The sequence below is a fragment of the Siphateles boraxobius genome, unplaced genomic scaffold (assembly GCF_051911475.1).
Source record: "Siphateles boraxobius isolate OS27281-9 unplaced genomic scaffold, OSU_SipBor_1 269, whole genome shotgun sequence".
NCBI classification, from domain to species: Eukaryota; Metazoa; Chordata; class Actinopteri; order Cypriniformes; family Leuciscidae; genus Siphateles; species Siphateles boraxobius.
In genome coordinates, this window is record NW_027508886.1 from 429,398 (window position 1) to 456,660 (window position 27,263).

At 45.0% G+C, this 27,263-nt stretch overlaps 16 non-coding genes across 16 annotated transcripts; all 16 read right to left on the bottom strand.

Moving 5' to 3' along the window:
- Positions 1-1,570: 1,570 nt before the first annotated feature.
- On the bottom strand, positions 1,571-1,642 carry trnaq-cug (transfer RNA glutamine (anticodon CUG)). The gene has a single exon. It is a non-coding gene; the product is annotated as a tRNA-Gln (tRNA).
- Positions 1,643-1,883: 241 nt separating this feature from the next.
- On the bottom strand, positions 1,884-1,955 carry trnaq-uug (transfer RNA glutamine (anticodon UUG)). Its single transcript has one exon. It is a non-coding gene; the product is annotated as a tRNA-Gln (tRNA).
- A 90-nt stretch (positions 1,956-2,045) lies between these two features.
- trnaf-gaa (transfer RNA phenylalanine (anticodon GAA)) lies at positions 2,046-2,118 on the bottom strand. Its single transcript has one exon. It is a non-coding gene; the product is annotated as a tRNA-Phe (tRNA).
- Positions 2,119-10,360: 8,242 nt separating this feature from the next.
- trnaq-cug (transfer RNA glutamine (anticodon CUG)) lies at positions 10,361-10,432 on the bottom strand. The gene has a single exon. It is a non-coding gene; the product is annotated as a tRNA-Gln (tRNA).
- An 849-nt stretch (positions 10,433-11,281) lies between these two features.
- trnaf-gaa (transfer RNA phenylalanine (anticodon GAA)) lies at positions 11,282-11,354 on the bottom strand. The gene has a single exon. It is a non-coding gene; the product is annotated as a tRNA-Phe (tRNA).
- A 642-nt stretch (positions 11,355-11,996) lies between these two features.
- On the bottom strand, positions 11,997-12,068 carry trnaq-cug (transfer RNA glutamine (anticodon CUG)). Its single transcript has one exon. It is a non-coding gene; the product is annotated as a tRNA-Gln (tRNA).
- A 2,308-nt stretch (positions 12,069-14,376) lies between these two features.
- Positions 14,377-14,448, bottom strand: trnaq-uug (transfer RNA glutamine (anticodon UUG)). The gene has a single exon. It is a non-coding gene; the product is annotated as a tRNA-Gln (tRNA).
- A 242-nt stretch (positions 14,449-14,690) lies between these two features.
- trnai-aau (transfer RNA isoleucine (anticodon AAU)) lies at positions 14,691-14,764 on the bottom strand. The gene has a single exon. It is a non-coding gene; the product is annotated as a tRNA-Ile (tRNA).
- Positions 14,765-14,852: 88 nt separating this feature from the next.
- On the bottom strand, positions 14,853-14,924 carry trnap-agg (transfer RNA proline (anticodon AGG)). Its single transcript has one exon. It is a non-coding gene; the product is annotated as a tRNA-Pro (tRNA).
- A 5,162-nt stretch (positions 14,925-20,086) lies between these two features.
- trnaq-cug (transfer RNA glutamine (anticodon CUG)) lies at positions 20,087-20,158 on the bottom strand. Its single transcript has one exon. It is a non-coding gene; the product is annotated as a tRNA-Gln (tRNA).
- A 1,129-nt stretch (positions 20,159-21,287) lies between these two features.
- On the bottom strand, positions 21,288-21,359 carry trnap-agg (transfer RNA proline (anticodon AGG)). Its single transcript has one exon. It is a non-coding gene; the product is annotated as a tRNA-Pro (tRNA).
- Positions 21,360-24,444: 3,085 nt separating this feature from the next.
- trnai-aau (transfer RNA isoleucine (anticodon AAU)) lies at positions 24,445-24,518 on the bottom strand. Its single transcript has one exon. It is a non-coding gene; the product is annotated as a tRNA-Ile (tRNA).
- Positions 24,519-24,606: 88 nt separating this feature from the next.
- Positions 24,607-24,678, bottom strand: trnap-agg (transfer RNA proline (anticodon AGG)). Its single transcript has one exon. It is a non-coding gene; the product is annotated as a tRNA-Pro (tRNA).
- Positions 24,679-25,443: 765 nt separating this feature from the next.
- Positions 25,444-25,515, bottom strand: trnaq-uug (transfer RNA glutamine (anticodon UUG)). Its single transcript has one exon. It is a non-coding gene; the product is annotated as a tRNA-Gln (tRNA).
- Positions 25,516-26,147: 632 nt separating this feature from the next.
- Positions 26,148-26,220, bottom strand: trnaf-gaa (transfer RNA phenylalanine (anticodon GAA)). Its single transcript has one exon. It is a non-coding gene; the product is annotated as a tRNA-Phe (tRNA).
- A 255-nt stretch (positions 26,221-26,475) lies between these two features.
- trnap-agg (transfer RNA proline (anticodon AGG)) lies at positions 26,476-26,547 on the bottom strand. Its single transcript has one exon. It is a non-coding gene; the product is annotated as a tRNA-Pro (tRNA).
- Between the last annotated feature and the right edge of the window lie 716 nt (positions 26,548-27,263).

Genomic DNA, 27,263 nt, shown 5'->3' on the forward strand with positions numbered 1-27,263 from the left:
CTCTGACCCTGGTGTTTCCCAAACTGGATCTTGCAGTGAGACAGAACCAGGAACTGGTCTCCAGGATTCCCTCCATTCTGCCTCACAAAGGCAGTGGCCTCAGCCAAGACCTCCTCTTTACACCTGGCCCTCCCTGCCAACACGATCTTCCTCCTATTGGCCTCCTCAGTTGGCCCCATAAGGAGTCGACCCTCAGAGGTTCTTCGTAAAACCGGGTATGCATACATAATCTGAAAGGACACAGGCATAAACAGAACGTTACATAGCTGTCATATTCCAACTGAAAGTATTTTACTACAGCATTTTTTTTATGTAAGTAATTATTATAATATTATAATAATTAATGATTATTATTATTATGAGCATAAGCATTATTGTTTTTTATACAACTGTGAATCACTTTGAATTGCCTTGTGTACAAATTGTAAATAGTGTGATGAACTAATTAATAAGAAAATAAATTAAACTTCTTGGTACAATCTTGCTGGTATCATGCCATGCTTAAATCGTTTTGTTTTGTTTAGCTTTTGTGGCAGAGATTACTAAGAAACACCAAATATAACATAAAGGCGTTTATGACAATTCATAATAATATGATCATCAAACAGATCTAAAACTTAAGATGGTATATCAAATCGTTTTGGTATATCTTTTATAACATAGTTGAGAATCATTTGTTGAAACAAAAAAACACTTGTTTTTGCCTATTCATGTCTTTTTAAATATGTATAACATAGTATTTAAAAAGATAACATAAATATGTATACTGGTGTATAACATAGTATAGTATAACATATATGAATTAAACTTTTTTTTTTAAAGGTTTTAGTAAAAATCTTCTTGTGCTCAAAATAATGTAATGAATGACACAAAAAATACTAAATTAACTACAACAAAAAAATGGTTTAAGGAGGATATAGCTTAATTAGTGGTCGGCTAATTATCTTGACAGTAGTGACAATTTTTTTTACTGTATATCATGGTAAACTTGCAGGTTCACATGTACAGAAGAAAACGTGTGCTTTTACACGCTAGCTGGCTTTATTGCCATGTTTAATTGTCTAAAAACAAACACTGTTTATGAATAAATAATGATCGATTATAGAGTCGTGAAGAATAGACTTACCTGTTGCAAAGATTGCAAAGATGACGATAATAACAGCGGTCGCCGATTGGTCAAAAGTAAGCCACAGGAGCAGAGCCAGGAGAGAAACGCGATTGGTCAAAAGTAAGCCACAGGAGAGAAAGGCGATTGGTCAAAAGTAAGCCACAGGAGAGAAACACGATTGGTCAAAAGTAAGCCACAGGAGAGAACAAGATTGGTCAAAAGTAAGCCACAGCAGAGAAACACAATTGGCTCACGTGGGCTTACTTTGGGCTTACTTTGGCTCAATCGGTAGGAAGCAGTAGGCGCAAGCGAGAGGTAGTGGGATCGATGCCTGCATTCTCCAGTGCTGTCCATCCTTTTTACGCCCCACTTCAAGGGGCACTACCTAGATGAGCTCTTGCGGCTCAGTGCTGCCGAAAAAGTTTTTTCGAACGAGGTACTGCACACATTCCTGGCAAAAGCAGGTCCCACCGAGATTTGAACTCGGATCGCTGGATTCAGAGCCCAGAGTGCTAACCATTACACGATGGAACCTTGGCGTGTGTCAACTTTTCCCATGAGCAGCAGAGATTTAAGTCATTGAGTCCAGAAGCACGATAGCAAGGATTTAAGTCATTGAGTCCAGAAGCACGATAGCAAGGAGCAAATGAAGCCTTTGCTTTTTAAGCCCATGTTTCCCCAATTCCGACTCGGTTTGAGAGTGCCAATTTCACCGCCACGTCAGCAGTTGCGCATCACCTCTGTTTCTTCCCTCCCTTCCGCAAAGAACCTAAAAAGGTTCCACCGAGATTTGAACTCAGACTTCTGGATTCAAAGCCCAGAGTGCTAATCATTACACCATGGAACCAACACACTCTGCTAGCTGGCTGTCTGAGAGTCAGATAGCGATGAGGCTAGGTGGAATCAGGTAGACTAAAAGAGGCGGACATGGTACCTCTGCCGAAACCCGGTATTGAACCAGGGACCTTTAGATCTTCAGTCTAACGCTCTCCCAACTGAGCTATTTCGGCCAGATACTTGTATGGTTTAGCCAGAAGGGATGTCTGGGAGACCGCCCGTCATTTTCGAGAAGAGCAGAGCGAAGGTCCCAGAGAGAAAATGAGTGGCCCGTACGGGGATGAAAACCCGCCACCTTGGCGTTATTAGCACCACGCTCTAAGCAACTGAGCTAACCGGCCTCTCTCTGGCACATTTTATCCCCAATTTCTCACAAATATCCTGGTTGCCCTAATCAGGCTGAAGAGATTAAAAGCAAAGCCTAATAATGGGCTCGTCTGGGATTTGAGCCCGGGACCTCTCGCACCCTAAGCGAGAATCATACCCCTAGACCAACGAGCCGAAACATACATCCTCCCTGCTGCTGCCGGGCCGCAAACATTTCAGCTTCCATGGCTTAAAGCGCAATTTTTTGATTAAATCTACTATTAAAAGGTAGCCAGTGCAAAGTTTCCAGCACAGAGGAAATGCGGCATCTTTTTTTGTGGTCATTGGAAATCACGCTGCAGGACCTGCACACGAATAATGAGAAGCTTACTTACAGGAGCCTGGTCTGCAACACTGGACCCAGTTCATGTTGCAGGAGCAGAGGCAGCACTTGGCTGGACAGAAGGCTGTGGAGGAGACTGCAGAGGAGGCTGAGCAGGGCGCAGAGGAGGAGACTGCAGAGGGGCTGGGCAGGGCGCAGAGGAGGAGACTGCAGAGGAGGCTGGGCAGGCCGCAGAGGAGGAGACTGCAGAGGAGGCTGGGCAGGGCGCTGCAGTCCTGTGGGTGGCTGTAGTGAGGATGGTCCTGGTGCAGAGGGACAGGGGTTGAAGGCCTTGCTGGAAAGATTGGAGTTGCTCTTTCCAGTGGACAGGAAGCTCTGCAGGAGACTGGGACACCTGGCCAGGGGTCCACAATGCTGGAGGAGCAGGATAAGGGGCAGGAGCAGGGGCAGTAGCACGAGCCGGGGCAGGAGCAGGGCCTCTCGAGCCTGCAGTGGCTGGAGCGTAAAAAAACACAACGAAATTATCTTATTGTTTTAGACTTTCACTGCATGACTTTCTCAGCTCTGCTGGACAGCTACTGCGATTACAAGGTTTACTGCAAAGCATGTACGATTAGTAGAGAGATGACATGATGATGAAAAGATGGAAGGAAGCAGTGAAAATCATCCTGTTTTTCATCCAAGCACCATTAGAAGAAATACAAGAAGAAAAAAAGATGGGATCAGCCAAGTGTGAAGCGAAGCAGACCAAACACTACAACAGCCACTTATTCCAAGGGGAGTGGGGGAAGTGTGAGATGACAAGAATGAGCTTTAGTCAGTGATTACGATAAAAAATGAAATAAAACCTTTTACATACACCTTTAAATTATCTTTTTTCCTTTGAGGATGTTCACTCAAAGAGTGAATGTAGATTGACACCTGAGAAGTGCCATTCCTCTGTGTTGTGAAATAAAATAATATGTCATTTAAAAAATACTGTTTTGTTTTATTTGTAATTGTTTGTAAAATATTGTTTAAGATTTACATACCTTGAGGAAGTTGTTCCTCAGCTTGCGAGGCTACAGTTGCCATCTCCAGGTCATCTTCCTCCTCAAAAAAATCCGTAGCAGCAGAGTCTGTAAAATAACATAAAACACTAAGCACATGTCACCAACACACTTGTATGCGTTAAGTGATACTCACCACATGTAAAGAGCTGTCTCCGGACTGCGGACTCAGACGCAGGTGGTACACGTGGTCCTGCAGCTGTTGAACACGTATTTTCGTTAGACATATATACTGCATAATATATACTGTAATTATTTTAAAGCTTGCAAATCACTTACAGGGTTTGGCTGGAGACAAAATCTTTTGTGCCAGCTGTGAAGCAGATAAATGCTTCCCCCACGCCAACAGGGCCTTCACATTGGTCGCCAGCAGTGGCCTGTTCTTAGTGGCAGTAGGTGGAGGAGGAACAGACACAGTGGCAGTGGGCACAGCAGCAGTGAGGACAGATGCAGTGGGCACAGTGGTGGTGGGCACATGGGCTGGAGCCTGCCTCTTCAGCACGTATGCTTTGAAAAGGGCCATATTGGTGTTAGGCCCGGCCTTTGCCTTCTTCAGGTAGGTGATGATAATAGCCTGGGCCTCCTTGCTTGGGTCCTCATACACCTCCTTCATTGACCTACCCTTAAAATCCCCAAACTCCACCATCAGACATCCAGAGTCTCCTGTCCTCTGGGCCTCCTGCAGCATGGCCTGTTTTTTTCTGATACACCTCCACAGCCTCTCCTACCTCCCTGATCTGCGAGGTGTATCAGAGGAACAGGTGTTTGTTGTCCGACAGCGGGTTGTCCCTCTCCTCCTCCCCCAAAATGCTGCTGACCAGATAGCAGGCATACCCCAGTGAGTTCTCCAGCAGCCACAGGAACCTCTGACCCTGGTGTTTCCCAAACTGGATCTTGCAGTGAGCCAGAACCAGGAACTGGTCTCCAGGATTCCCTCCATTCTGCCTCACAAAGGCAGTGGCCTCAGCCAGGACCTCCTCCTTACACCTGGCCCTCCCTGCCAACACGATCTTCCTCCTATTGGCCTCCTCAGTTGGCCCCATAAGGAGTCGACCCTCAGAGGTTCTTCGTAAAACCGGGTATGCATACATAATCTGAAAGGACACAGGCATAAACAGAACGTTACATAGCTGTCATATTCCAACTGAAAGTATTTTACTACAGCATTTATTTTTTATGTAATTAATTATTATAATATTATAATAATTAATGATTATTATTATTATGAGCATAAGCATTATTGTTTTTATACAACTGTGAATCACTTTGAATTGCCTTGTGTACAAATTGTAAATAGTGTGATGAACTTATTAATAAGAAAATCAATAACACTTCTTGGTACAATCTTGCTGGTATCATGCCATGTATCATGTATCATGGTAAAGTTGCAGGTTCACATGTACAGAAGAAAACGTGTGCTATTACACGCCAGCTAGCTTTATTGGCATGTTTAATTGTGTAAAAACAAACACTGTTTATGAATAAATAATGATCGATTATACAGTCGTGAAGAATAGACTTACCTGTTGCAAAGATGACGATAATTACTACTGATGACGACTACTTCCTGCTCAGCTACTGTTCGGACGCTCTCGCTTACTGCTCCACGCTTTGCTCTATCGCTTTTATATTTCTATAATTTATCTCCTTTTATCACCTAATTTTAACTTCAGCAAATCAGCACAGTGCTCAAACGCTTGGATTACTACAAAAAAAAGCAGAATTATTTTATTCGACCAGCCTCCCACTGAATCTAGTGCTTCTCGACAGGCCATACTGAGTGTAGAGAAACAAGCCGATCGTTTTACTAATCGAGACCCAAAGGCACTCGAGACATCAGATTGTCACGAGCATCACATATTACTGCAGTAGCATCCTCTACCCCAGATACGGCACTGACAAGGACTGCAAACACTGGTCTCCTACCACCGCCTATACATCTTGAGAACAGATTTGAAGTATTAATGAATGAGGAATCCCCAAATTTGATGAATGTGATCGCACACAGACAGAATCAGCCAGTAGCTAACACTGATGCTAACTGGGGCTCAAGGTCGAGCAGACAGCGGCACTCAGCTCACAGTGCAGCCGAGCCCAGGACTCTGATAGTGGGCGACTCCGTAATCAGAAACATTAATAGCAGGGATACAACAACGTGCTGCCTTCCACAAGCAACAACTTCTGATGTAAACAGGGAACTTCAGAACATTCTGATGAAACATAAGACTGCAAATCGACTCATCATTCATGTGGGGAAGAATGATATTCATAAAGAGCAGTCGGAACTTCTTAAAAAGGATTTCAATTAACTTTTTGAAACACTTAAAAGACTGAAAGTTCAAACATTCATCAGTGGACCACTCCCAGCAAGAGGAACAAACAGGTTTTCACGGTTGCTTGGGCTTAATACATGGCTGCAAAAAACCTGCAATATAAAAGGAGTGAACTTTATTGACAACTTCAATCTTTTCTGGAGTCAGAGGCAACTGTTTCAACAGGATGGCCACCACCCAACCAAACTTGGTTCAAGAGTGCTAAAGGACAATATCTACTTCTCCCTCCGTCATCCTTCTGCAATGTGTGCCAATCCACTCAACCTGAATGGCACACACACACCTGGATACAGTATGAATGACCACAGGATTTCACTTTAGCACCTGAATGGACATGCGGTTGACACATCACACAAGGACAGTGATAACACCACTCAGCCACAACAACCTCTGCTCACGGACACAATCTCAGCTGAGCCCTGCCCACAGAGCTCACCACAGACAGACTGTGACATACCAGCACTGCTCCAAGATACAGCACCCATAGACGACTTTCTGGAAAACAGCCAGGGAAACCAGGACAGCATATTACAGCCTCCAATAACACCAGAGCAAAAATCCCTCTCACCGGAAACATTATCACTCTCTCCAGAATCTCCACTTCTGTGCTTCTCAGAGAAAATAGAACAACTGGTGCATGCTGGAACTAGACTATCCCACTCTTTTGCTGCGAGCCCCCAGATACCAACCAAAAAACGCCAGGCCCCACAACCACCAAAGCCTGCGGGCCCAGCTCGCCCTCTCCCTCCTCCTGTGAGCTCTTCGGCCTCTGCCACAGCGCCAGGGCCCACACCCTCCCCCAGCGGCTCGAGGTGAACCAAAAACAACTGATACCAGCTCTCAGTGATATGTGTCGGGTCCCCGCTATGATAACAATAACTTTCTCAAATGTTTACAGAACCAGCGGGAACCCAGTGTGCCTGTATCTTTTTCTATTGCTGTTCGATTACATGATAGAAAGTCTAAGGCCTTCAAAAGCCGTACAGCAAACCCATCTAATCTGGTGCCTATTACACGACATACCAAGTTTGCTGTGGGGACAAAAAGTAAGACTGTTAAGTTAGCACTTTTAAACATCCTTTCACTTAAAAATAAATCACTTTTAGTCAACGACTTAATAACCACATACAACCTGGATTTTATGTTGCTAAATGAAACTTAGCTAGAAGAAAGTTGCAGTGCAACAGTCCTCAATGAAACAGCCCCTCCTAACTTTACTTTTATGAGTGTCTGCAGAGCTGTCAGAAGAGGCGGAGGTTTAGCTGCTCTTTATAAAGATGTCTCTCAATGTAAGCAAATATCATTTGGGAATTACCCGTCTTTCGAGTATCTCGGTATTGTGTTAAAAGGTGCTCCACGCATTTTACTTATCATTGTTTACAGGCCTCCAAAATACTCTCCAGCTTTTGCTGAGAACTTAACAGAACTGTTATCAACAATTTCCTCAGAGTTTGACTGCTTTGCCATTGCTGGAGATTTTAACATTCACATAGATAATGCAGAAAACAATATTGCAAAAGAAATCAAAACTGTTTTAAAAACTTTTGATCTGACTCAGCATGTACATGGACCCACACATAATCGTGGACACACTCTAGATTTACTTATCAGTAAGGGTCTAAACATTTCATCAATTGTTATTAAGGATGTAGCACTGTCTGATCATTTTTGTATTTTCTTTGATATATTGATCTCTCCTGCCATTGAAGCTAGATCTGTGTCTGTCAAGAAGAGATGCTTAAATGAGAACACTAGTGTACTATTTATGAAGGCTATATCTTTAACACCAAGCATATCTGCTGACTCTGTTGATTTTCTCCGGGATTCTTTTAACTCAAAAGTTAAGAGTGTAATTGATGATATTGCTCCTGTGAAAGTCAGGAAGAAGAGTGGCAGACAAAAAGCACCTTGGAGAAACTCAACAGCAGTGCAAAATATGAAAAGACAATGCAGAAAAGCAGAGCGCATGTGGCGGAAGACAAAACTTGTAGTCCATTATAACATCTACAAAGACAGCCTCCATGCTTTCAATAAGGAACTAAGCAAAGCTAGACAGACTTTTTTCTCGAATATTATAAACAGCAATATAAACAACACGCGCACTCTTTTTGCTACTGTAGAGAGACTGACAACCCCCCCAAGCCAGATTCCCAGTGAAATGCTCTCAGTGAGAAAGTGCAGTGAGTTTACTTCTTTCTTCTCTGAGAAAATCAATAATATCAGAAAGGTGATCAGCTCATCCTTGAGTTGCGCTGGGGTCAGGCAGATCAGACAACAGCACGAGAAAGTAGCCACTATGTCTGATTTCGAAGAAATTGATGGGAAAATTTTGGAAGCAACTAAAAACATCAACCTGCGCCCTTGACGCACTTCCCACATCTTTTTTCAAAAATGTGTTACACAGCTTAGAAGCAGATCTCCTGGAAGTGGTAAATGCCTCACTTCTCTCTGGGAGTTTTCCGACCTCCCTGAAAACTGCTGTCGTCAAGCCCCTCCTGAAAAAGAGCAATCTGGATAAGACCATATTAAACAACTATAGACAGATATCAAATCTTCCTTTCATAGGCAAGATCATTGAAAAAGTTGTCTTCAATCAGCTGAACAAATTCTTAAGCTCGAATGGATACTTTGACCATTTTCAATCTGGTTTCCGACCGCACCACAGTACAGAGGACGCGCTCATAAAGATAATAAATGATATTCGCTTAAATACTGATACAGGCAAATTATCAGTGCTGGTACTACTTGACCTCAGTGCTGCATTTGACACCGTCGATCACAAAATACTTCTTGACAGGCTGGAAAACTGGCTGGACATCCATGACATGCGGAGTCCCTCAAGGCTCAATTCTTGCGCCACTCCTATTCAACCTGTACATGCTCCCAATGAACCAAATAATGAGAAAGAACCAAATGGCTTACCATAGCTATGCAGACGACACACAGCTCTACTTATCCCTATCGCCTAACGATTACAGCCCCATTGACTCCCTTTGCCAATGCATTGATGAAGTAAACAATTGGATGTGCCAAAACTTTCTTCAGTTAAACAAAGACAAAACTGAAGTCATTGCGTTTGGAAACAAAGATGAAGTTCTCAAGGTGAACGCATACCTTCAGTCTAGGGGTCAAACAACTAAAAATCAAGTCAGGAATCTGGGTGTGTCTCTAGAGTCAGACCTTAGTTTCAGTAGTCATGTCAAAGCAATAAATAAATCAGCATATTATCACCTGAAAAATATTGCAAGAATTAGATGCTTTGTTTCCAGTCAAGACTTAGAAAAACTTGTGCATGCTTTCGTCACCAGTAGGGTGAATTATTGTAATGGACTTCTCACTGGCCTTCCCAAAAAGACCATAAGACAGTTGCAGCTCATACAGAACGCTGCTGCTAGGATTCTGAGCAGAACCAGAAAATATGAACACATCACACCAGTCCTCAGGTCTTTACACTGGCTGCCAGTTACATTTAGGATTGATTTTAAAGTATTATTACTGGTATATAAATCATTCAATGGCCTAGGACCTCAATACATTGCAGATATGCTCAGTGAATATAAACCCAACAGATCACTCAGATCATTAGGATCACATCAGCTAGAAATACCAAGGGTTCACTCTAAGCATGGCGAGTCTGCTTTTAGCTACTATGCCAGCCGCAGCTGGAACCAGCTTCCAGAAGAGATCAGATGTGCTCCTACAGTAGTCACATTCAAATCCAGACTCAAAACACATCTGTTTAACTGTGCATTTACTGAATGAGCACTGTGCCACTGTTCGTCCGACTGTTTGCACTGTATTTTATTTTATGTTATAATTATTCTGATTTCATTTGATTATTTCTGTATATTATCTTTTATTCCAAACTGTTTTAATTATTCTGATTTATTTTGATTATTTTAATTTCTTCTATGTAAAGCACTTTGAATTACCATTGTGTATGAAATGTGCTATATAAATAAACTTGCCTTGCCTTGCCTAATAATGGCGGTCGCCGATTGGTCAAAAGTAAGCCACAGGAGAGAAACGCGATTGGTCAAAAGTAAGCCACAGGAGAGAAAGGCGATTGGTCAAAAGTAAGCCACAGGAGAGAAACACGATTGGTCAAAAGTAAGCCACAGGAGAGAACGCGATTGGTCAAAAGTAAGCCACAGCAGAGTAACACGATTGGCTCACGTGGGCTTACTTTGGGCTTACTTTGGCTCAATAGGTAGGAAGCAGTAGGCGCAAGCGAGAGGTAGTGGGATCGATGCCTGCATTCTCCAGTGCTGTCCATCCTTTTTACGCCCCCCTTCAAGGGGCACTACCTAGATGAGCTCTTGCGGCTCAGTGCTGCCGAAAAAGTTTTTTCGAACGAGGTACTGCACACATTCCTGGCAAAAGCAGGTCCCACCGAGATTTGAACTCGGATCGCTGGATTCAGAGCCCAGAGTGCTAACCATTACACCATGGAACCTTGGCGTGTGTCAACTTTTCCCATGAGCAGCAGAGATTTAAGTCATTGAGTCCAGAAGCACGATAGCAAGGATTTAAGTCATTGAGTCCAGAAGCACGATAGCAAGGAGGAAATGAAGCCTTTGCTTTTTAAGCCCATGTTTCCCCAATTCCGACTCGGTTTGAAAGTGCCAATTTCACCGCCACGTCAGCAGTTGGGCATCACCTCTGTTTTTTCCCTCCCTTCCGCAAAGAACCTAAAAAGGTTCCACCGAGATTTGAACTCGGATCGCTGGATTCAAAGCGCAATTTTTTGATTAAATCTACAATTAAAAGGTAGCCAGTGCAAAGTTGCCAGCACAGAGGAAATGCGGCCTGTTTTTTTGTGGTCATTGGAAATCGCGCTGCAGCACCTGCACACGTGCTAGGGATCGCGCCTCGTCTTTGTCTTTGAGAGCGATGGACACCTTCTCTCCATCATCGAGGGGAATTAGCTCAAATAGTAGAGCGCTCGCTTAGCATGCGAGGGGTAGCGGGATCGATACCTGCATTGTCCAGTGCTGTCCATCCTTTTTACCCCCCCCTTCAAGGGGCACTAACAAGATGAGCTCTTGCGGCTCAGTGCTGCCGAAAATGGTTTTTCGAACGAGGTACTGCACACATTCCTGCAAATGCAGGTCCCACCTAGATTTGAACTTGGATCGCTGGATTCAAAGCCCAGAGTGCTAACCATTACACCATGGAACGAACACACCCTGCTAGCTGGCTGTCTGAGAGGCAGATAGCGATGAGGCTAGGTGGAATCAGGTAGATAGGAGCTGGCGATTGGTCAATGGACCACCTCGACTGAGAGAGGCAGACGTGGTTCCTCTGCCGAAACCCGAGATTGAACCAGGGACCTTTAGATCTTCAGTCTAACGCTCTCCCAACTGAGCTATTTCGGCCAGGTACTTGTGCGGTTTAGCCAGCAGGCATGTCTGGGAGACCGCCAGTCATTTTCGAGAAGAGCAGAGTGAAGGTCCCAGAGAGAAAATGAGTTGCCCGCACGGGGATTGAACCCTTGACCTTGGCGCTATTAGCACCACGCTCTAACCAACTGAGCTAACCGGCCTCTCTCTGGCTCATTTTATCCCCAATTTCTCAGAAATATCCTGGTTGCCCTAATCAGGCTGAAGAGATTAAAAGCAAAGGCTGATAATGGGCTCGTCCTGGATTTGAACCCGGGACCTCTCGCACCCTAAGCGAGAATCATACCCTTAGACCAACGGGCCGAAAACATTTCAGCTTGCATGGCTTAAAGTGCAATACTTTAATTAAATCTACAATTAAAAGGTAGCCAGTGCAAAGTTACCAGCACAGAGGAAATGCGGCCTCTTTTTTTGTGGTCATTGGAAATCACGCTGCAGCACCTGCACACGTGCTAGGGATCGCGTCTCGTCTTTTTTATTTTTAGAGCGATGGACACCTCCTCTCCATCATCGAGCAGAATTAGCTCAAATGGGGCACTACCTAGATGAGCTCTTGCGGCTCAGTGCTGCCGAAAAAGTTTTTTCGAACGAGGTACTGCACGTATTCCTGGCAAAAGCAGGTCCCACCGAGATTTGAACTCGGATCGCTGGATTCAGAGCCCAGAGTGCTAACCATGACACCATGGAACCTTGGCGTGTGTCAACTTTTCCCATGAGCAGCAGAGATTTAAGTCATTGGCTGCGTTCCAAACCGCATACTCAATGAGTAGGTACTTAATTTCAATGAGTACTTACTTAACGAGCGCTAAAAGAGTAGGTACTTTATAGCCAAATCTCGTTGAGTATGGCTGCGTCCGAAACCGCATACTCAATGAGTAGGTACTTAATTTCAATAAGTACTTACTTAACGAGCGCTAAAAGAGTAGGTACTTTATAGCCAAATCTCGTTTAGTATGAATGCGAACCGGACATCTGCCATGTTGACGTTATCATGTGACCTACGACGCGTTATCACAAGTGCAACAACTTAAAAGATATGAACGACACGTTTAATTAATCTCTGTAATATCTTGATATTGATTAAACCTGCTTATTTTGTGATTGTAGTATAACCAATACATTTAGGGTCGATTTAAGTTCTTATTTGTAACGCTTCTAATGTGACCAAACAGTTTAAATATGCTATATATACTAGTATCTTTCCATGATCTTTATGTAATAAGTTTATAAGTTTAAATTATATGAGCGACAGGTGCACTAACACTTCATAACATCAGTAACTCGACAGCACAACCTAGAACAGTTTTCCTCTGCGTTTACTGTCTGCAGTGCACAAGGAGACGGGCCGCTGCTCGAAGATCTCCTTTGGAGAAACTGTTGACTTTATGCTCGAAAAATGCAAGTATCGCTCATAAAAAATTAATATTACCTCAGAATGAATTGCATTGTTAGCCCACCCCAAAACTTAAACAAAATAATATTAAATGCTGACCAATACTTAAGTATATTACTTTTTTTATATACTAAAAATGATATAATTTAATAAAACAAGCAACATGTAATTTGTTTTGTCATATGAGTTATGGATGAATACACGTGAACATCTCAATTGTCAGTCAAGCAATGAATTAATGCATACATTAAATAATTATATTTTATATACTGACAACAATAAGAAACATGAGTAAATGAGTAAAAGAACAAATAAAAGTAACCATCACACAATAAACAAATGCATGCACATGAAACAAATCTTTATTCAAACTACAAGCATGTATTTGGGCGCTGAAGCCCACATCCTACTGCCATCTCAACACAGCGGTTCCCATTCTGCGGCTTTATTCTGATGAATTCACCAGAGGTGACCGTGCCTTCGTGCCGGAGCTTGTTGCTGCTCTGCGCATCACAATCTGAGGCGATAAGGGCAGATGGAGAGATCTTATGACAGTCTCATCCATGGCACCGTTTCCAGGATTCAGCTCTGGGCTCCTCATCCTCAGTGCTCACACCAGTCTGAATAAAAACATGTTTAGTTACTTTATAGATTTGTTTATTTAACTTATTTACAGCACATTAGTCTAATGTCAACAGTGTTGACAACAGTGAATTAACGTTATCCTATCCTATGATAATGCCACACATACATCACTCAGATGTCTTTTTCATGTTGTGATGTGCTCATCTGCAATATGTCAATACTTACAATATTTTCCTTTCAGATGTAAATAGACATTTTAAATAAGCGTGTTTAAGATGTATATGGTTATGTAAATCCACTTTAGAGACGTTACATGTGCTTAGAGCTCCCCTATTAGCTAGCTATACAAAACATGTTTTTACAGCAAAATCACAACTATACTATACTGTCTAACTACTTTACACCTTCAACAGTTAAAACGTCTACTCTATTGTAGTTTAACACATAAGGAACCGTGTTTACTCACATTTGAAAACCCCCGGCGTCGCTGATCTCCGTGATGTTTGATAATGACGTATGCTCTCGCGTGGCCTACTGGGATAGATGAGTACAAGCTGAAAAGCACTCAAATGTCTGGGCGAAAGCAGGAGATCATCCGGGAACTTCTCGCCTACTCTTTTAGGAATACTGATGTTTCGAACGTACTGCTTCTTTCACGTACTGTTTTCGCCTACTATATAGTAGGAAAGTAGGCATATTGGAACGCACTATCGTCCAAATCTCGCGATAATTAGTACGTCAACCAGGTAATTCTCGCCTACTCTTTTATGAATAGTGAGGATTCGAACTTACTTTTTTTGCTCGCCTACTCTTTTTCCCATACTATATAGTAGGGAAGTATGCGGTTTGGAACGCAGCAATTGAGTCCAGAAGCAAGATAGCAAGGAGCAAATGAAGCCTTTGCTTTTTAAGCCCATGTTTCCCCAATTCCGACTCGGTTTGAGAGTGTCAATTTCACTGCCATGTCAGCCGTTGCGCATCACCTCTGTTTTTTCCCTCCCTTCCGCAAAGAACCTAAAAAGATTCCACCGAGATTTGAACTCGGATCGCTGGATTCAAAGCCCAGAGTGCTAACCATTACACCATGGAACCAACACACTCTGTTAGCTGGCTGTCTGAGAGGCAGATAGCGATGAGGCTAGGTGGAATCAGGTAGACGTGGTTCCTCTGCCGAAACCCAGGATTGAACCAGGGACCTTCAGATCTTCAGTCAAACGGTCTCCCAACTGAGCTATTTCAGCCAGGTACTTGTATGGTTTAGCCAGCAGGGATGTCTGGGAGACCGCCCATCATTTTCGAGAAGAGCAGAGCGAAGGTCCCAGAGAGAAAATGAGTGGCCCGTACGGGGATCGAACCCGTGACCTTGGCGAAATTAGCACCACGCTCTAACCAACTGAGCTAACCGGCCTCTCTCTGGCACATTTTATCCCCAATTTCTCAGAAATATCCTGGTTGCCCTAATCAGGCCGAAGAGATTAAAAGAAAAGCCTAATAATGGGCTCGTCCGGGATTTGAACCCGGGACCCCTCGCACCCTAAGCAAGAATCATACCCCTAGACCAACGAGCCGAAACATACATCGCCCCTGCTGCTGCCGGGCCGCAAACATTTCAGCTTGCATGGCTTAAAGCTAAATTTTTTGATTAAATCTACAATTAAAAGGTAGCCAGTGCAAAGTTTCCAGCACAGAGGAAATGCGGCCTCTTTTTTTGTGGTCATTGGAAATCACGCTGCAGCACCTGCACACGAATAATGAGAAGCTTACTTACAGGAGCCTGGTCTGCAACACTGGACCCAGTTGATGTTGCAGGAGCAGAGGCAACACTTGGCTGGACAGAAGGCTGTGGAGGAGACTGCAGAGGAGGCTGAGCAGGGCGCAGAGGAGGAGACTGCAGAGGAGGCTAGGCAGGGCGCAGAGGAGGAGACTGCAGAGGAGGCTGGGCAGGGCGCTGCAGTCCTGTGGGTGGCTGTAGTGAGGATGGTCCTGGTGCAGAGGGACAGGGGTTGAAGGCCTTGCTGGAAAGATGGGAGTTGCTCTTTCCAGTGGACAGGAAGCTCTGCAGGCGACTGGGACACCTGGCCAGGGGTCCACAATGCTGGAGGAGCAGGATAAGGGGCAGGAGCAGGGGCAGTAGCACGAGCTGGGGCAGGAGCAGGGCCTCTCGAGCCTGCAGTGGCTGGAGCGTAAAAAAACACAACAAAATTATCTTATTGTTTTAGACTTTCACTGCATGACTTTCTCAGCTCTGCTGGACAGCTACTGCGATTACAAGGTTTACTGCAAAGCATGTATGATTAGTAGAGAGATGACATGATGATGAAAAGATGGCAGGAAGCAGTGAAAATCATCCTGTTTTTCATCCAAGCACCATTAGAAGAAATACAAGAAGAAAAAAAGATGGGATCAGCCAAGTGTGAAGCGAAGCAGACCAAACACTACAACAGCCACTTATTCCAAGGGGAGTGTGAGATGACAAGAATGAGCTTTAGTCAGTGATTACGATAAAAAATGAAATAAAACCTTTTTACATACACCTTTAAATTATCTTTTTTCCTTTGAGGATGTTCACTCAAAGAGTGAATGTAGATTGACACCTGAGAAGTGCCATTCCTCTGTGTTGTGAAATAAAATAATATGTCATTTAAAAAATACTGTTTTGTTTTATTTGTAATTGTTTGTAAAATATTGTTTAAGATTTACATACCTTGAGGAAGTTGTTCCTCAGCTTGCGAGGCTACAGTTGCCATCTCCAGGTCATCTTCCTCCTCAAAAAAATCCGTAGCAGCAGAGTCTGTAAAATAACATAAAACACTAAGCACATGTCACCAACACACTTGTATGCGTTAAGTGATACTCACCACATGTAAAGAGCTGTCTCCGGGCTGCGGACTCAGACGCAGGATGTACACGTGGTCCTGCAGCTGTTGAACACGTATTTTCGTTAGACATATATACTGCATAATATATACTGTAATGATTTTAAAGCTTGCAAATCACTTACAGGGTTTGGCTGGAGCCAAAATCTTTTGTGCCAGCTGTGAAGCAAATAAATGCTTCCCCCGCGCCAACAGGGCCTTCACATTGGTCGCCAGCAGTGGCCGTTCTTAGTGGCAGTAGGTGGAGGAGGAACAGACACAGTGGCAGTGGGCACAGCAGCAGTGAGGACAGATGCAGTGGGCACAGTGGTGGTGGGCAAGGGGCTGGAGCCTGCCTCTTCAGCACGTATGCTTTGAAAAGGGCCATATTGGTGTTAGGCCTGGCCTTTGCCTTCTTCAGGTAGGTGATGAGAGCCTGGGCCTCCTTGCTTGGGTCCTCATACACCTCATTCATTGACCTACCCTTAAAATCCCCAAACTCCACCACCAGACATCCAGAGTCTCCTGTCCTCTGGGCCTCCTGCAGCATGGCCTGTTTTATATGATACACCTCCACAGCCTCGCCTACCTCCCTGATCTGCGAGGTGTATCTGAGGAACAGGTGTTTGTTGTCCGACAACGGGTTGTCCCTCTCCTCCTCCCCCAAAATGCTGCTGACCAGATAGCAGGCATACCCCAGTGAGTTCTCCAGCAGCCATAGGAAAATCTGACCCTGGTGTTTCCCAAACTGGATCTTGCAGTGAGCCAGAACCAGGAACTGGTCTCCAGGATTCCCTCCATTCTGCCTCACAAAGGCAGTGGCCTCAGCCAGGACCTCCTCCTTACACCTGGCCCTCCCTGCCAACACGATCTTCCTCCTATTGGCCTCCTCAGTTGGCCACATAAGGAGTCGACCCTCGGAGGTTCTTCGTAAAACCGGGTATGCATACATAATCTGAAAGGACACAGGCATATACAGAACGTTACATAGCTGTCATATTCCAACTGAAAGTATTTTACTACAGCATTTCTTTTTTATGTAATTAATTATTATAATATTATAATAATTAATGAATATTATTATTATTATTATGAGCATAAGCATTATTGTTTTTTATACAACTGTGAATCACTTTGAATTGCCTTGTGTACAAATTGTAAATAGTGTGATGAACTTATTAATAAGAAAATAAATAACACTTCTTGGTACAATCTTGCTGGTATCATGCCATGCTTAAATCTTTTAGTTTTGTTTAGCTTTTGTGGCAGAGATTACTAAGAAACACCAAATATAACATAAAGGCGTTTATGACAATTCATAATAATATGATCATCAAACAGATCTAAAACTTAAAATGGTATATCAAATCGTTTTGGTATATCTTTTATAACATAGTTGAGAATCATTTGTTGAAACAAAAAAACACTTGTTTTTGCCTATTCATGTCTTTTTAAATATGTATAACATAGTATTTAAAAAGATAACATAAATATGTATACTGGTGTATAACATAGTATAGTATAACATATATGAATTAAACTTTTTTTTTAAAAGGTTTTAGTAAAAATCTTCTTGTGCTCAATATAATGTAATGAATGACACAAAAAAATACTAAATTAACAACAACAAAAAAAATGGTTTAAGGAGGATATAGCTTATTAGCGGTCGGCTAATTATCTTGACAGTAGTGGCATGTTTTTTACTGTATATCATGGTAAAGTTGCAGGTTCACATGTACAGAGGAAAACGTGTGCTATTACACGCTAGCTAGCTTTATTGGCATGTTTAATTGTCTAAAAACAAACACTGTTTATGAATAAATAATGATCGATTATACAGTCGTGAAGAATAGACTTACCTGTTGCAAAGATGACGATAATTACTACTGATGACGACTACTTCCTGCTCAGCTACTGTTCGGACGCTCTCGCTTACTGCTCCGCGCTTTGCTCTATCGCTTTTATATTTCTATAATTTATCTCCTTTTATCACCTAATTTTAACTTCAGCAAATCAGCACAGTGCTCAAACGCTTGGATTACTACAAAAAAAAGCAGAATTATTTTATTCGACCAGCCTCCCACTGAAAGCTTACATTCCGGGGAAGAGAAAACACAACTGCCTACATTCATAAGGATAAGAAAATGCCTCCTCTGGAATCTACTTGCTGCTCCAACTGCCACAGACTTTTACAAAGGATTGCAATTCTTGAAACAAAGTTAATTGTGGGACCACCAAACCAGACGGAACACACGACAGAGCTTCGTCATGGACGTCCTCAGCATACAGCCGGTGAGTCCCATGAATCTAGTGCTTCTCGACAGGCCAAACTGAGTGTAGAGAAACAAGCCGATCGTTTTACTAATCGATGGCACAAACAGGGTGCGAGACCCAAAGGCACTCGAGACATCAGATTGTCACGAGCATCACATATTACTGCAGTAGCATCCTCTACCCCAGATACGGCTCTGACAAGGACTGCAAACACTGGTCTCCTACCACCGCCTATACATCTTGAGAACAGATTTGAAGTATTAATGAATGAGGAATCCCCAAATTTGATGAATGTGATCGCACACAGACAGAATCAGCCAGTAGCTAACACTGATGCTAACTGGGGCTCAAGGTCGAGCAGACAGCGGCACTCAGCTCACAGTGCAGCCGAGCCCAGGACTCTGATAGTGGGCGACTCCGTAATCAGAAACATTAATAGCAGGGATACAACAACGTGCTGCCTTCCACAAGCAACAACTTCTGATGTAAACAGGGAACTTCAGAACATTCTGATGAAACATAAGACTGCAAATCGACTCATCATTCATGTGGGGAAGAATGATATTCATAAAGAGCAGTCGGAACTTCTTAAAAAGGATTTCAATTAACTTTTTGAAACACTTAAAAGACTGAAAGTTCAAACATTCATCAGTGGACCACTCCCAGCAAGAGGAACAATCAGGTTTTCACGGTTGCTTGGGCTTAATACATGGCTGCAAAAAACCTGCAATATAAAAGGAGTGAACTTTATTGACAACTTCAATCTTTTCTGGAGTCAGAGGCAACTGTTTCAACAGGATGGCCACCACCCAAACAAACTTGGTTCAAGAGTGCTAAAGGACAATATCTACTTCTCCCTCCGTCATCCTTCTGCAATGTGTGCCAATCCACTCAACCTGAATGGCACACACACACCTGGATACAGTATGAATGACCACAGGATTTCACTTCAGCACCTGAATGGACATGCGGTTGACACATCACACAAGGACAGTGATAACACCACTCAGCCACAACAACCTCTGCTCACGGACACAATCTCAGCTGAGCCCTGCCCACAGAGCTCACCACAGACAGACTGTGACATACCAGCACTGCTCCAAGATACAGCACCCATAGACGACTTTCTGGAAAACAGCCAGGGAAACCAGGACAGCATATTACAGCCTCCAATAACACCAGAGCAAAAATCCCTCTCACCGGAAACATTATCACTCTCTCCAGCATCTCCACTTCTGTGCTTCTCAGAGAAAATGGAACAACTGGTGCATGCTGGAACTAGACTATCCCACTCTTTTGCTGCGAGCCCCCAGATACCAACCAAAAAAACGCCAGGCCCCACAACCACCAAAGCCTGCGGGCCCAGCTCGCCCTCCCGCTCCTCCTGTGAGAGCTCTTCAGCCTCAAATGGTAAATTAGCTCAAATGGTAGAGCCCTTGCTTAGCATGCGAGAGGTAGCGGGATCGATGCCTGCATTCTCCAGGGCTGTTCATCCTTTTTACGCCCCCCCTTCAAGGGGCACTATCTAGATGAGCTCTTGCGGCTCAGTGCTGCCGAAAAAGTTTTTTTGAACGAGGTACTGCACACATTCCTGGAAAAGCAGGTCCCACCGAGATTTGAACTCGGATCGCTGGATTCAGAGCCCAGAGTGCTAACCATTACACCATGGAACCTTGGCGTGCGTCAACTTTTCCCATGAGCAGCAGAGATTTAAGTCATTGAGTCCAGAAGCACGATAGCAAGGAGCAAATGAAGCCTTTGCTTTTTAAGCCCATGTTTCCCCGATTCCGACTCGGTTTGAGAGTCCCAATTTCACCGCCACGTCAGCAGTTGCGCATCACCTCTGTTTTTTCCCTCCTTTCCACAAAGAACCTAAAAAGGTTCCACCGAGATTTGAACTCGGATCGCTGGAGTCAAAGCGCAATTTTTTGATTCAATCTACAATTAAAAGGTAGCCAGTGCAAAGTTGCGAGCACAGAGGATATGCGGCCTCTTTTTTGTGGTCATTGGAAATCACGCTGCAGCACCTGCACACGTGTTAGGGATCGCGCCTCGTCTTTGTCTTTGAGAGCGATGGACACCTCTCCTCCATCATCGAGGGGAATTAGCTCAAATGGTATAGCGCTCGCTTAGCATGCGAGAGGTAGCGGGATCGATGCCTGCATTCTCCAGTGCTGTCCATCTGTTTTACGCCCCCCTTCAAGGGGCACTACCTAGATGAGCTCTTGCGGCTCAGTGCTGCCGAAAAAGTTTTTTCGAACGAGGTACTGCACACATTCCTGGCAAAAGCAGGTCCCACCGAGATTTGAACTCGGATCGCTGGATTCAGAGCCCAGAGTGCAAACCATTACACCGTGGAACCTTGGCGTGTGTCAACTTTTCCCATGAGCACCAGAGATTTAAGTCATTGAGTCCAAAAGCACGATAGCAAGGAGCAAATGAAGCCTTTGCTCTTTAAGCCCATGTTTCCCCAATTCCGACTCTGTTTGAGAGTGCCAATTTCACTGCCACGTCAGCAGTTGCGCATCACCTCTGTTTTTTCCCACCCTTCCGCAAAGAACCTGAAAAGGTTCTACCGAGATTGGAACTTGGATCGCTGGATTCAAAGCCCAAAGTGCTGACCATTACACCATTGAACCAACACTTCCTGATAGCTGGCTGTCTGAGAGGCAGATAGCGATGAGGCTAGGTGGAATCAGGTAGACTAAAAGAGGCGGACGTGGTTCCTCTGCCGAAACCCGGGATATAAATATCCTGGTTGCCCTAATCAGGCTGAAGAGATTAAAAGCAAAGCCTAATAATGGGCTCGTCCGGGATTTGAACCCGGGACCTCTCGCACCCTAAGCGAGAATCTTACCCCTAGACCAACGAGCCGAAACATACATCCTCCTTGCTGCTGCCGGGCCGGAAACATTTCAGCTTCCATGGCTTAAAGCGCAATTTTTTGATTAAATCTACAATTAAAAGGTAGCCGGTGCAAAGTTTCCAGCACAGAGGAAATGCGGCCTCTTTTTTTGTGGTCATTGGAAATCACGCTGCAGGACCTGCACACGAATAATGAGAAGCTTACTTACAGGAGCCTGGTCTGCAACACTGGACCCAGTTGATGTTGCAGGAGCAGAGGCAGCACTTGGCTGGACAGAAGCCTGTGGAGGAGACTGCAGAGGAGGCTGAGCAGGGCGCAGAGGAGGAGACTGCAGAGGAGGCTGGGCAGGGCGCAGAGGAGGAGACTGCAGATGAGGCTGGGCAGGGCGCAGAGGAGGAGACTGCAGAGGAGGCTGGGCAGGGCGCAGAGGAGGAGACTGCAGAGGAGGCTGGGCAGGGCGCTGCAGTCCTGTGGGTGGCTGTAGTGAGGATGGTCCTGGTGCAGAGGGACAGGGGTTGAAGGCCTTGCTGGAAAGATGGGAGTTGCTCTTTCCAGTGGACAGGAAGCTCTGCAGGCGACTGGTACACCTGGCCAGGGGTCCACAATGCTGGAGGAGCAGGATAAGGGGCAGGAGCAGGGGCAGTAGCACGAGTCGGGGCAGGAGCAGGGCCTCTCGAGCCTGCAGTGGCTGGAGAAACAAGAAAAAACTTACCCACTTACAGGGTTTGGCTGGAGACAAAATCTTTTGTGCCAGCTGTGAAGCAAATAAATGCTTCCCCTGCGCCAACAGGGCCTTCACATTGGTCGCCAGCAGTGGCCTGTTCTTAGTGGCAGTAGGTGGAGGAGGAACAGACACAGTGGCAGTGGGCACAGCAGCAGTGAGGACAGATGCAGTGGGCACAGTGGTGGTGGGCACGTGGGCTAGAGCCTGCCTCTTCAGCACGTATGCTTTGAAAAGGGCCATATTGGTGTTAGGCCTGGCCTTTGCCTTCTTCAGGTAGGTGATGAGAGCCTGGGCCTCCTTGCTTGGGTCCTCATACACCTCCTTCATTGACCTACCCTTAAAATCCCCAAACTCCACCATCAGACATCCAGAGTCTCCTGTCCTCTGGGCCTCCTGCAGCATGACCTGTTTTTTCTGATACACCTCTACAGCCTCGCCTACCTCCCTGATCTGCGAGGTGTATCTGAGGAACAGGTGTTTGTTGTCCGACAGCGGGTTGTCCCTCTCCTCCTCCCCCAAAACGCTGCTGACCAGATAGCAGGCATACCCCAGTGAGTTCTCCAGCAGCCACAGGAACCTCTGACCCTGGTGTTTCCCAAACTGGATCTTGCAGTGAGCCAGAACCAGGAACTGGTCTCCAGGATTCCCTCCATTCTGCCTCAAAAAGGCAGTGGCCTCAGCCAGGACCTCCTCCTTACACCTGGCCCTCCCTGCCAACCCGATCTTCCTCCTATTGGCCTCCTCAGTTGGCCCCATAAGGAGTCGACCCTCAGAGGTTCTTCGTAAAACCGGGTATGCATACATAATCTGAAAGGACACAGGCATAAACAGAACGTTACATAGCTGTCATATTCCAACTGAAAGTATTTTGCTACAGCATTTGTTTTTTATGTAATTAATTATTATAATATTATAATAATTAATGAATATTATTATTATTATTATTATGAGCATAAGCATTATTGTTTTTTATACAACTGTGAATCACTTTGAATTGCCTTGTGTACAAATTGTAAATAGTGTGAAGAACTTATTAATAAGAAAATAAATAACACTTCTTGGTACAATCTTGCTGGTATCATAACATGCTTAAATCGTTTTGTTTTGTTTAGCTTTTGTGGCAGAGATTACTAAGAAACACCAAATATTACATAAAGGCGTTTATGACAATTCATAATAATATGATCATCAAACAGATCTAAAACTTAAAATGGTATATCAAATCGTTTTGGTATATCTTTTATAACATAGTTGAGAGTCATTTGTTGAAACAAAAAAACACTTGTTTTTGCCTATTCATGTATTTTTAAATATGTATAACATAGTATTTAAAAAGATAACATAAATATGTATACTGGTGTATAACATAGTATAGTATAACATATATGAATTAAACTTTTTTTTAAAAGGTTTTAGTAAAAATCTTCTTGTGCTCAAAATAATGTAATGAATGACAAACAATGAGGATGGAGGAATCGAATGAAAGCTTTTTTTATACATTGGAATACTTGATCACTCGAGCGTCACTTCATAGCGTCATCAGCAGCGCTCAAAGGATCTGCCCTCATGTTGTTGCAGTTTGTTTATTTAAGAAATTCATAATAAATAATAATAAAGCAAGATACCCTGTTGAAATATGTGTAATGTGTGGTTTATATAAACTGCAAAGGTAAAGTATACTTAAAACAGATTGTGACCGATGTGAAGGGGGAGGAGAATGTATACGTGCGTCACGTTTAGTCAATAAAACACTTCCGCATAGGATACACCTTTGTATCCTCGCTCATGACTCCTCTGAAAGCCTCCTCACTCCTCGATCCTCGCCTCCTCGCGGTGCAATTAGAGAATTGAGATGTCCTTCAAGATGGCAGAGCTCGATCGGTTTCCGGGTCAAAGGATGGAGGACAGAGGAACGAGGAGACGAGGAGGGATATTGAGAAGCACCCTATGTTTCCCCAATTCCGACTCGGTTTGAGAGTGCCAATTTCACCGCCACGTCAGCAGTTGCGCATCACCTCTGTTTTTTCCCTCCCTTCCGCGAAGAACCTAAAAAATGTTCTACCGAGATTTGAACTCGGATCGCTGGATTTAAAGCCCAGAGTGCTAACCATTACACCATGGAACCAACACACCCTCCCAGCTGTCTGTCTGAGAGCCAGATAGCGATGAGGCTAGGTGGAATCAGGTAGCCTAAAGGAGGCGGGCGTTGTTCCTCTGCCAAAACCCGGGACCTTTAAATCTTCAGTCTAACGCTCTCCCAACTGAGCTATTTCGGCCAGGTACTTGTGTGGTTTAGCCAGCATGGATGTATGGGAGACCGCCCGTCATTTTCGAGAAGAGCAGAACGAAGGTCACAGAGAGAAAATGAGTGGCCCGTACGGGGATCGAACCCGCGACCTTGGCGTTATTAGCACCACGCTCTAACCAACTGAGCTAACCGGCCTCTCTCTGGCACATTTTATCCCCAATTGCTCAGAAATATCCTGGTTGCCCTAATCAGGCTGAAGAGATTAAAAGCAAAGCCTAATAATGGGCTCGTCCGGGATTTGAACCCGGGACCTCTCGCACCCTAAGCGAGAATCATACCCCTAGACCAACGAGCCGAAACATACATCCTCCGTGCTGCTGTCGGGCCGCAAACATTTCAGCTTCCATGGCTTAAAGCACAATTTTCTTATTAAATCAACAATTAAAAGGTAGCCGGTGCAAAGTTTCCAGCACAGAGGAAATGGGGCCTCTTTTTTTGTGGTCATTGGAAATCACGCTGCAGGACCTGCACACGAATAATGAGAAGCTTACTTACAGGAGCCTGGTCTGCAACACTGGACCCAGTTGATGTTGCAGGAGCAGAGGCAGCACTTGGCTGGACAGAAGGCTGTGGAGGAGACTGCAGAGGAGGCTGAGCAGGGCGCAGAGGAGGAGACTGCAGAGGAGGCTGGGCAGGGCGCAGAGGAGGAGACTGCAGAGGAGGCTGGGCAGGGTGCACAGGAGGAGACTGCAGAGGAGGCTGGGCAGGGTGCAGAGGAGGAGACTGCAGAGGAGGCTGGGCAGGGCGCTGCAGTCCTGTGGGTGGCTGTAGTGAGGATAGTCCTGGTGCAAAAGGACAGGGGTTGAAAGCCTCCTCACTCCTCGATCCTCGCCTCCTCGCGGTGCAATTAGAGAATTGAGATGTCCTTCAAGATGGCTGAGCTCGATCGGTTTCCGGGTCATAGGATGGAGGACAGAGGAACGAGGAGACGAGGAGGGATATTGAGAAGCACCCTATGTTTCCCCAATTCCGACTCGGTTTGAGAGTGCCAATTTCACCGCCACGTCAGCAGTTGCGCATCACCTCTGTTTTTTCCCTCCCTTCCGCGAAGAACCTAAAAAGGTTCTACCGAGATTTGAACTCGGATCGCTGGATTCAAAGCCCAGAGTGCTAACCATTACACCATGGAACCAACACACCCTCCCAGCTGTCTGTCTGAGAGGCAGATAGCGATGAGGCTAGGTGGAATCAGGTAGCCTAAAGGAGGCGGGAGTGGTTCCTCTGCCGAAACCCAAGATTGAACCAGGGACCTTTAGATCTTCAGTCTAACACTCTCCCAACTGAGCTATTTCAGCCAGGTACTTGTGCTGTTTAGCCTGGCAAATGAAGGTCCCACCGAGATTTGAATTCGGATCACTGGATTCAGAGCCCAGAGTGCGAACCCTTACACCATGGAACCTCGGCGTGTCAACTTTTCCCATGTGGTGCAGAGATTTAAGTCATTCAGTCCAGAAGCGCGATAGCAAGGAGCAAAAGAAGCCTTTGCTTTTTAAGCCCATGTTTCCCCAATTCCGACTCGGTTTGAGAGTGCCAATTTCACCGCCACGTCAGCAGTTGCGCATCACCTCTGTTTTTTCCCTCCCTTCCGCAAAGAACCTAAAAAGGTTCCACCGAGATTTGAACTCAGATTTCTGGATTCAAAGCCCAGAGTGCTAATCATTACACCATGAAACCAACACACTCTGCTAGCTGGCTGTCTGAGAGGCAGATAGCGATGAGGCTAGGTGGACTCAGGTAGACTAAAAGAGGCGGACGTGGTTCCTCTGCCGAAACCCGGTATTGAACCAGGGACCTTTAGATCTTCAGTCTAACGCTCTCCCAACTGAGCCATTTCGGACAGATACTTGCATGGTTTAGCCAGCAGGGATGTCTGGGAGACCGCCCGTCATTTTCGAGAAGAGCAGAGCGAAGGTCCCAGAGAGAAAATGAGTGGCCCGTACGGGGATGAAACCCGCGACCTTGGCGTTACTAGCACCACGCTCTAAGCAACTTAGCTAACCGGCCTCTCTCTGGCACATTTTATCCCCAATTTCTCACAAATATCCTGGTTGCCCTAATCAGGCTGAAGAGATTAAAAGCAAAGCCTAATAATGGGCTCGTCTGGGATTTGAACCCGGGACCTCTCGCACCCTAAGCGAGAATCATACCCCTAGACCAACGAGCCAAAACATACATCCTCCCTGCTGCTGCCGGGCCGCAAACATTTCAGCTTCCATGGCTTAAAGCGCAATTTTTTGATTAAATCTACTATTAAAAGGTAGCCAGTGCAAAGAATCAAGAATCAAGAATCAAGAATTTTTATTGCCAAGTAGTGTTGTGCACATACAAGGAATTTGCTTTGGTAATAAGGTGTTACCGAGGCTGCTATATTCAGCGCCAACTTGAGAAAAACAAAAAAACAGCATGACATGAGGAGAGGTGAGGAGAAAAAAAAGGCGACCCCCAGACTATGCTCCTGTAAGGAGAACAGTCTGGGAACAGGAAAAAACACCTCAGCAACATTAGCACATAAACAGTACACTCTACAAACAAGACATTGCAACATGGTGGGGAGTGGGGGATGGAGGTAGTCCAGCCCAGGCAAGCAGCATCCGGTCCTGCAGCCATTATGGCGCTGGTCACAGACCCGCCTGTCAGACTGGGGGTACGAAGCGGCGAAGGCGTGGGATGGGGTGTGGGTTAGGTGCATATCTGTGTATGTGTAAGTTCATGTGTGTGTAGGCCTGGAGAGAGTCGCTAAGCCAGCACCATAATCTAGGAGCCTCAGTCCGCAGGATTGTCATAGCGATACACAGCAAGTTGCCATGGAGACAACCTTGATCATGTCCCAGGCAGAGTCAACAATCAGCAGGTGTCTGAGGAGTCGGGGAAGGAATGCAA